Raw genomic sequence first — 8,324 nt, forward strand, 5'->3', positions numbered from 1 at the left:
TGTGCGCGCAGCACTTTTTAAAAGTGGATAGGAACATTCGAGTTGAGTAGTGTGGGAGCCAGCTGCCGCTATAAGACAAAGGTAAAGCGGTCACATTTGCGACAAAGGCAAAGCGGTCACATTTGCACCAATCTAAACAAATCCCAACAACGAAATTCCTATAAAATGATGTGTTACGACTTGGATCCATGCTCCAGACTCCCAACGGTCACGTCGAGCCACATTAAAAGGTGAGTATTGTTATTCTGCCTCGGGTCCTGCTAGACTCATCAGTTATCCTCTATCGGCCTCCTCCAGGATGTCTGCCCTGTTTGTTTTAAGACAAGAAGTATGTGACACAAACGTAAAAAACACATCTTTCATGTCTAAATAAATCTGACAAAGAAATGCTTTATGAAGCGTCGCCGTCAGGTTTGTCCTAAAAGGCAAAGCGGGCCAGAACGTTTAATCCAATTGGCTTCCACGCAACCGTCTTAGCAGATGGCCGTCTGACTGTAATGCGAAAGCTATTCACCCACTCACTACTGCGCTGTGTCCTGTTATTCTTTATGGCTTCCATAGGCACTAAAGAGGAGAGAAGTTATTTTCTTTTCATTACTTTGCTCTCTCGGGAGACCTGCAAGACTAGGTCCAGCTCTTCCCCTTCCAGTGCAGAAATTCTTTTCAATTAAAGGCCTATCCCGGCAGATGGTAGAGACATTATGGGACGCCCCTGCAACCAATATACTGTAAATCTTAAAGCTCTTCAAAAATATTGTCAATTAAAACGCATGACGTCGAAGAGTCCTCCAAGACGTAGAAGGAGAGCATTTGAAGCGTGAATAATTTATCCCGAAACCCTATCACTGTGTTTGTATCGGTTACCATCATAAAGCACAGCGAGGGAGCGGAGGGCAGGGGGCGGATACATCAGCCAGCGTGACCGTACAGTGGAGGGTCAAAGGGGTAACAACATGCATGTAAATCCACTTTCCGTCACATGTACAAGACAGCCAACAGCAATATGTGCTGGAGGGATAATGCACGCATGCCATTGTCATCTTCGGTAGAATTAAGTTGGAGTGCCACAAAAACGCATTCATATTTTGTCCCACTTCTGCTTGAAGTGTATTCATGTATTACATACTAAATATGAATGAGATTTTGGGTGTTTTTAACCCTTTAGGGGCCAGTATGTTTACATAGCTAAAAACAATACACTTTTGATTTACAGTCGTCCCTCGCAATACCGCGCTTTGAGTAACGCTCCCTCATTATATGCGTTTTTTCAGAAATGAATTAATAAATGATCACTGTTTCGTGGTAGACATATTGAAACTCAAGTCATATGTAGTATTCTGGTCACTATGCAGCAGTAATGACACAAAACATTGAGACATTACCTTAAATTGCATTACCTTAACACTGCATGAAGTCAACCAGAGTGAAGAAAAGGGTCTCCTCTCATTCCATGTGGAAGTGGTAAGTTTTTAAGTTCAGAAGAAATGATTTAGAAGCTAACTGGGTAGCTCGCTAATTCACTAGCTTGTTAGCTTGCCAGCTAGCAGCCGTCTCGAGTCCCTGCAGCATAAGAGTTGAGAAATGTGTTGCAAACAAATAATAATAGGAGTGTCAAGATGACTCTGGGGGTGTTAGTTCATGTCTACAGGGCTCTAATAATGTTAAAAACAGTATTTAGAAAGTCATTAACAGGTTTTCTACGCTCTAACTACTAAATATTAGATATTTTATTAATATTGAAGCCTATATTGCGGAAATGCATTTATGGCGGTGGGGTCTGGAACCTTTTAACCGCTTTAAACGAGGAACGACTGTAAATACATTTCAAATTTCCACCTTCACTCTATGACGATTTATCAATAAAAATCTTCATTAATAAATCATGCTGTTGTGTGAGTCACAAATATGCATATTTCAGCACATTTTTACGTATTTCCGGCCTTATTTAAGAATTTTAAGCATAAAAATGGCGAATTAAATATAATATAAATTGTAAGGCATTCAAAAGATGGATTCAAATACTGTGATTGATATGTAGCATTCTACACTGGTCACTAGGTGTCTGTTAAATTAATTGATGAGACAATAGCCACCGCAGGAAGTACTCGGTGATCATGTGACATGTTATGACATTATTTATGTCTCAAATGGCTTATTTTCTGTCTTTTATGTCTCCTATATTGGGTAATAGGAGTGTAAAAATGACTGTGGGGTGTTAGTTCATGTGTAGAGGGCTCTAATAATGGTAAAAAAAAACATTTTGGAAGGTCTTAAACAGATTTCCATGCTCTAACTATGAAAATATTCCATTATAAAGAAGGAATTTTAAAAAATATAATTTCCATAAACGACATTTCAAGGAGTATTTTCATTCCTTACACGGGCCTGAGATGGGTCAAAGAATAGCAGCAACATTGACTGTCCATGTTTTAATTTTTTTCAACAATTTCAGATAAAAAAACAAACAAAACCCCCACTCAAGGTCCAAAGGACAAAAAATGTCCGTCCATACATCCGTCTTCCTCCGCTTATCCGAAGTCCGGTCGCGACGGCAGCAGTTTGTGCAGGGAAGCCAAGACTTCCCTCTCTCCAGCTACTTCGTCCAGCTCCAAAGTGTCCTGGGTCTTCCCTGAAGTCTCCTATCGGTCGGATGAACCCTGGACACCTCCCCAAGGAGGCGTCCAGGAGGCATCCGGGCCAGCCTCATCTGGCTCCTCTCACTGCGGAGGAGCCGCGGTTCTACTGCGAGGTTCTCTCGGATGACAGTCGTTCCCACTTTATCTCTAAGGGAGAGCCAAGCCACCTTACAGAGGAAACTAATTTAGGCCGCTTATACATGCAGTTTTGTCCTGTCGGTCACTACCCAAAGCCCATGACCATAGGTGGGGGTGGGGGCGTAATGACCAGTACACTTTGAGTGCGCTATCCAAGTGAAAGACCATTTACCATTTAAACTGAGAGCGTTGTCTTTCGTCTCAGCTCCCTCTTTACCACAACGGACCGATGCAGATTCCGCATCACTGCAGACTCTGCACCAATCTACCTGTTGATCTCACGTTCCAGCCTTCCCTGACTCATGAACAGGAACTCCTCCACTTGGGGCAGGCTCTCATCCACAACCCGGAGATGGCACTACACCCTTTTCTGGAGCAGAAAGATGGACTCGGATGGTTTCCCAAAACCTGCTAAAAACATTACATATAAATATATCTTTCCACTTATAAAACTACTTCAAATACTAATAATATTTAGGGGATTTTACCCTGTGAAAAGCCAGTATGGTTGCATGGAGTTAGTAGGCAGTGCTGTGTTGTTACAGGACTTCTGGGGGCTTAGGCGCTAGCGCCCCTCCTTGTCTTTGTTTGAGCCACACCTGAATCTTCTGTGGTAGGTGACGGCTCATTCCCTTAAGCATGTAAGTCATTTCATTCACTTCATTTTTAATTTTGGCCATTTCCCGTCTCTGATCGTTAACTATTTTGATCAAGTCACTGCGAGGCTTTTCGAGTTTTTCGATGTGTCTCAGAAAGTCCAGTTCCTTCTGCTTGATCTGTTTGCGGAGGTTGCGTATGGTGTTCTCGTAGCGGTCGAACCTCGCCTTCTGAGACTCGACAGCTTGAAATACTGCCAGGGCAGTGTCCATCATTCCTCCCTTGTCGTCGGCGAATAGTTTTTCTTTGATTCGACTGATTTCCTTGATGAATATATTGGGGTTGTTCACCAGAGACATGGAGTTTTCTATGTCCAGGCTGATATTCCGGATGAAGGTCGCCTTGGCTGATATCTGCGATTCCAGCTTCTGTATGCTGGTCTGATGGCTCCTGATCCTGTGGTCGAGGAATTTGATCCGTTCAGTCAGGACACTGTGTTTCCTGAGGACCAACCCAGATTTTTTTTTGGTGAACGTGTGTGCCTTCTGCTCTAAATCGTACTTGTTCCACATGGACTCCAACTCCTTCCCCATTTCCGCCATCCTCTCTGTCAATGTAGATGTGCGCTTCTTCTCTCGCTGCAGCTTTTCCACCACTGACTCAATCTGCACCAGCAAGTCGGTGTTTTCCATTTTCTTAACCTCCAGTTCTTCACTTATAAATGTAATCTTGTCCCTCAAAGTTTCATTTTCTTTAACCTTCTCCTCTGTTGTTGTCGATAACGTTTCCACCCGATCAGTCAGCACCTTGTTCTTCATTTTGGCCGTTCTCATGTCCACCTGGTATTCAAAGTGAATCTTTGCTGTGTTTTTTCTGTTTGCTTCCTGTTCCTTTTCGTATTTTTTCTCCGTCCTGCTGAGATCTTGCTTTAACGTGCGGTTTTCGTCTTTCAGGTCCTGGACCAGCTTCTCCATTTTTTCCCTCTCCTTACACTGAGCCTCTTCCTTTGCCTGCAATGCCTTTTCTTTATCATACAACCTTAGTTGGGCCCTGTCTTCTGCCTGCTTTATGTTTTCTTTATACTGCTGCGCCTGCAAGGCCAGACGTCTCTCCAAGCTGTCCTTCACCCCCTCCAGGTCAGCTATCCTCTTTTGCAGATCCAGCTGAACTTTTTTCAGGTCACTCGCTTCATTCTCTAAGATATTCCTCTTCTGTTGCAGCAAGAAAAGTTTGGCCCGAAACACTTTCTGTTGGGACAGTAGTGTAATGTTCTCTTTGTTGACCTTGTTCAGTTGTTCACGGAGAGCCTGTTGTTTGGTGCGTGACACGTGCAGTTGATCATCGAAAGCAAGAATGTCGCTTTGCCAGAGGTTACTGAATTCCCCTTGTTTCTCCACCAGCCTCCTGGCCTTCCACTTGAGAATGTTCTCTGGGTCTGAACTGGAACTCGCCATTGTTCAGGTATTACCTCCAAAATCAAACATGGAAGGTATTGGATGCCTGGAAGTGAATTTGCTGTGCAAACACTCTCAAAGTCCAATAATGGTGACTTTTATATTGTCAAAGCCTCAAAGGCCTTTTCATGAGCTGCATATGATGTCATGGGCCTTAGGCATTCTTCAATTCCCAAACTGTGTCTTTGATGCAGCTCAATAACAAAAAAATAAAATACAGTACAACCTTGGTTTCAGAACGTCCCAGTTTTCGACCAAATTTTGCCCTCATTTTGCCGCGTTTCTCATACAACGTCTCGGTTATCGTACACTTTTACACGTACCACACTTGTGTTTCACTAACTGGCACGTTGACGCTTGTGGTATTAATAAAGACGTGCACGGACGATCCTCCCAGGCATGGCTTGTTTTTACAGCCATCTTGGATCTCACATCCAACACCAAATCTTGCGATACTTTGCTTACTACGGCATCCTGGAGGGCACATTCAACTGGCAAACTCAAAGGAGAATGATGGACTCGAGTGCTCAAGCAAAGAATCTCAGTCTTGTGTTATTAATACACTGAGTGAAGACGTCGTTACAAAACGTTGTCATTACAAAACGTTCAGTTGTCATGGTCCCTCCCGGATCTGTCACCCATCTATAACATCCTCCCAGTTGACTTTCGTTCTTTGCTAACCGACAGTTACAGCACAAGTCTACGCTTTTTAAAAATTGATCACGCCTGAAAAATAACCCACGCAAGTGCCAGCACTCTGATAAAGAAGGTGAAAATTGAAGCCAGAAGCTTCAATGATCTTCTACCATACTGTGGTAGCTAGCGCCCTCCTGTATGCAGTAGTGTGCTGGGGGAACAGCCTCAAGAAGAAGGACGCCACATGCCTGGATAAGCTGGTGAGGAAGGCAGGCTCTGTCATCGGCACTGAGCTGGACAGCCTGACATCTGTGGCAGAGCAAAGGACACCGAGGAGGCTCCTTTCCTTCATGGACAAACGGCATCATCCAACGCACAGCATCATCTCCCGAGTTTCAGTGGCAGATTACTATCACTGCCCTGATCCACTGAACAATCACTATCATGTATTATTATTATTAATTATGTATTATTGCACTCCAAATTTGACTAGATCTGTCCAATATTTATTTATTTGTTTATTTATGATTATATTTATTATTTTTCTTTTCTCTCATGTCTTGCCTGGGTTGTTTAATTTTATGTTGTGATTTAAGTGATTTTTGCAGAGCTGCTGGAAATGTGAATTTCTCTTGGAGATCAATAAAGTATCTATCTATCTAAAAACACCATTGAATTCAAGAAATAAGTCATAGCAACATGTGAAGGTCTCATCCTCTCATGGCACCAAGAGTCTTTGATCAAGGTAAAAGTGAAATAAATGTTAATTTATCCATTTAATTTGTCATTTATTATATACTCGTACAATTTCAACCCGTGGAGATCCCTGTGTGCAGTGTAGTGTTCTCCTCTAATGTCTTGGGTAGTGTACCCCTTTCCTTCACGCAATGCAGGCTAACCCAACATATATGCCATGTGCAACTTATATGCCATGTGTGAGAATGATGTCAAGTTAGCATCCTGCAACACATGCCACAAAAAATATCTAATGGGAGTAGCACGTTAAAAAGCTTTAAGTATGGTGAGTTTTCGAGGCTCACGGTGCAGCAACAGTCAGCCAAACCGCAGCCAACTTAGCCAGCACTCGCCCGTATGTGCGTGACAGTCAGAAGGCTAAGCAAATAATCCGAAAAATAATTGAATTCATCGGACCAGGTGAGCAGCCTTTCTCAGCGGTGGAACACCCTGGGTTCTGCCGACTGCTCTCTCACTACTTGGAAGTCCTGTCATGAAGAGCTCCACCAGTCAGTGTACTCACATCGCAAGTCTCCTTAAAGAAGACGTCTCATCCTCCGTAAGTATCAAAAGTGATACATGTTCTTTTGAAAAAGTAAGTAAAATATGTTTTTGTCTAAATTAAGGTGATTTTACGGTTCCTTTTTTTCGATCATATATAGCCAATTGCAGGGATGCACCCCCCCTTTTATTTTAAAATACTGTAATTAGCTATTTTTGGGGAGCCCCAGGCAGTCAGTTAATACATGTATTCGGTATCGGTATCAGCCAATCTCACTCATGGATACCCGATATTGGCATCAGCAGCATAAAACCCTGATTGGAGCATCCCTGCTTAAAAGTGTGGGGGTCTAGAATGGATTAATTGGATTTACATTGTCGCCTACGGGAAAAATTGATTCGGTTTTTGTACGTTTTGGTTTTAGATGGACCCTGTGTGGATGGACTGTGTGGACTGTGTTTTCATGTTGATCCCTTAGCTGTTTGTCCAAGAAATAACCAAACCGTACCCTTGCAGCTGCAGAACAGGTTGTCATTATTAACATGCACTGCCAAAATGACTGACATGTGTGACCATCCTATGATCGTATTAATAAAAATTGTAGTTTTGTAGGTCAGATTGTGGGAATGTCCATGGAAATTGAATGATTTTGAATTCGCCTGTGCTGTTGACTGCGCTGCTGGTGTCGCTGTTGTCGAAAATTAAAAAAGATGGCAACCATTGGTGCTGTCTGCGTGGAAATGCAATAAATACAGTACCAAACAGAACTTGGTCGATACAATGGACACCTCTATGTGTAAACAGATGTATTTCTCATCTGATTAAATCCAAAAAGACAATCCACACTAGACAAGCTACACCCTTTAGTACAGACTTTATTAAAAGCAGTTGTTCAATTTATAGTCCATTGACATTAGCAGGCAAATGAGAATTATGTTACGTATCTCGAGGCAGCAGCTGCGGAACTGAAGTGACAGGTGATGTCAATTGTTTCCATGGTTACTAAGTACACAGCTCAAAGTCAAATTAATTAGTTCTCTGATGCCGAGAGGACTTAATGGGCAAAACGGTGAAAAAAATAGCTATTTCACCTGATGCATAACGAATGCACCTTTGTAATCAAGCCACGCTATGATGTAACAACGATGCCTGTCGACCTATGATGTCATATACCAGCTGTAATTTAAAGGGCCGGCAATTTGCCATTTAGCTTTGTATGCTAGCAGCTGGGTGTCGTCGGGGCATTTTCATAAGGGTCAATAAGAGCGTGATCGCTTTGTCAAATGTTGACAAAGGAGGCTGAACTCTGGGCTTTAGCCTGGAGGACAGCCTCAGGTTTCAGGTTGTGGGTCGTCAAATTCAACGAGACAAAAAGGTTTCCACCATTCGGGTTCAGGATGGAAACCTTGCGTAGAAAACCACAAAAAAAAATGGTGATCTGCCATCAAGGCTTCCTTTACAATATCAGAGTCCCGCCTGAGGAGTCGTACAGCACCACAGTGGGTCTTCCCATTCCAGAGCATGAGCGGATCATGACAAATGCCAGAGGGCCGAATGCCATCGAGAAAGAGCTGGAGGCCATTAGACAGGCTTCCTTAAAGAAAAAAGAGATACTAATGGCTGCTG

This window comes from Dunckerocampus dactyliophorus, chromosome 21 (assembly GCF_027744805.1).
Source record: "Dunckerocampus dactyliophorus isolate RoL2022-P2 chromosome 21, RoL_Ddac_1.1, whole genome shotgun sequence".
In the NCBI taxonomy this organism is placed as follows: Eukaryota; Metazoa; Chordata; class Actinopteri; order Syngnathiformes; family Syngnathidae; genus Dunckerocampus; species Dunckerocampus dactyliophorus.